The 1836-nt window shown below is 52.4% G+C and overlaps 1 protein-coding gene across 1 annotated transcript in view; it reads left to right on the plus strand.

Moving 5' to 3' along the window:
- Nucleotides 1–645: 645 nt before the first annotated feature.
- ALDH3A1 (aldehyde dehydrogenase 3 family member A1) overlaps nucleotides 646–1836 on the plus strand; it is a 10134-nt gene continuing 8943 nt past the window's right edge. Inside the window, exon 1 of the mRNA XM_019641477.1 lies at nucleotides 646–725. The gene's annotated coding sequence lies outside the window, so the exon portion shown is untranslated. The remainder of the gene's footprint in view (nucleotides 726–1836) is intronic.

Consider the following 1836-nt stretch of genomic DNA (forward strand, 5'->3'; position numbering starts at 1 on the left):
ATTGCTTCCAGATTCCTTCTTCCCCAGGCATGTCTGGTTTCTTGGGTGACCACACAGCGAGAGATCCCTGGCAGTTATTACTGGTTCCTGGCCTTCTTCTCTGCTATTCAACAAGACAGCAGATTCAAGTATTGGTGGAGAAAGCCCCACAGCCTGCAGCTCCCAGGGTTGGAGATCTGTGCCTCAGTGGGGCCCTGGCACTGGCACACATGGCAGAGAGGTGAAAACATACCAGTACAGTGGTGCATATTCAAGGAGCTGCGTGCACACTCACCATAACTTGTATCTCATCTTGCCAATCTTATATAATTGGAAAAATCGTGAGAACAGCATCTGGCAATTGCACTTTGGAAACCTGGAAGAAGCCCACGTCAGGCTGAATCAATCAGCAGGCCCCACGCCCAGGACAAACACATGCATGGACTCCTTTTGAAGATTGGATGTGAGCTCCACCCAAGCCTCAAAGACACATTGTTGTATTTTAGAATAGAACAAAATCAGACAACTCAAAGCCTAATCCCCAAAGCTGGGGCTCATAAGGAGCAGAGGCACTAATTATGCTGCACCCCACATTTGAATACTGTTTTGGTCTTGTTACATAACCTTCCTGGGCAAGGCCACTAGGGCTGAATGGGCGGGAAAACGGGTCCTTAAATGCATCCCTTCTGGGCTGGGCTGACGTTCATTCCAAGGAGCTCCAGCCGCAGGGATAAACTGAATCAAAGGTAATTCTCTTCCTCCCAGTTCCTTTTCCCCCTAGGTCAGAATATCTAGCTGGAGCCTGCACTAGGAGGGGGTCCATCTCTGTGGCTGATCCTCTCCACCCCCCACCCCCAAGTCTTCTGAGATTCCTCGGGTTGGGTGTTCTGAGTGTCCAAAGCTCACGTCCGGCAGCTCTGCCATCCCCCAGCACTGAGATGGAGGCCTTGGGGATGGGGACAAGGGAATGGTGGGTAAGAAACCCCAATTCACTCGCACAGAAGGCAGCAGAGCCACAGTAGTTAAAAGCGTGAGCGGAGGACAGTGGGTTCAAATCCTGACTTTTCCACTTGCTAACTGTGAGACCAAAGACAGAGCATTTAATGTCTCTCAGTCTCACTTTCTGCATTTATAAAATGCACACTCTTAACGGTTCCTTCTTATGGAGGTTTTTAGAATCAAAAGGGATGATGAAGGGGGAGCCATCCACAGAGAAGCCTGGTGGCAAAGTCTGCACAGGTGAAGTGGGCAGGATACAGGGAGGCAGGAAGGTGGACTCCAACTGCCTTATTGGGGTGCCAGGTATATCATTAGATGATTTCTGGCTCCACTGATGTTTGTAATAACTGTGAGGCAGCACTATTATAAATGCTGTCCACAGAGGAGGCCCAGGAGGGCTCCTTCTCAGAGACCATGAGTGCTGGAGCCTGGGTGCCAGCCCACACTCTTACACCCTGGGCCACCCAGCCTTGGTGGCTGATGGCAAGAGGTGCTGTCCTGGTTTGACCACACAAGGCTAAGGAGGGAAGGACCAGGACCTTCCTGCAGGGTTGTGTGGCTGGAGTCATGGTCAGCAGGAGCACCTGGCTCATGGAAGGCTGAGCCACGGGATCGTAGCGAGAGGGCTCCCTCCAGCCTACCATCAACTCAAGGGAAGGGTCCATGGCACTTCCAGGACAGGGGCACCCTGGATGCCAGCGGGGAACCCTCCTTGTGCAGAAAGCCTGGGGTGGAGGTAAGCACCGTGGAGAGGAGAGGCAGTGGAAGAATCAGAAACCATTGTCTGGAATTCAAACAGGAATGCGCGCGCGCGCACGCGCACACACACACACACACACACACACACACACACACACA

Source organism: Hipposideros armiger, unplaced genomic scaffold (assembly GCF_001890085.2).
Source record: "Hipposideros armiger isolate ML-2016 unplaced genomic scaffold, ASM189008v1 scaffold_61, whole genome shotgun sequence".
Taxonomy (NCBI): domain Eukaryota; kingdom Metazoa; phylum Chordata; class Mammalia; order Chiroptera; family Hipposideridae; genus Hipposideros; species Hipposideros armiger.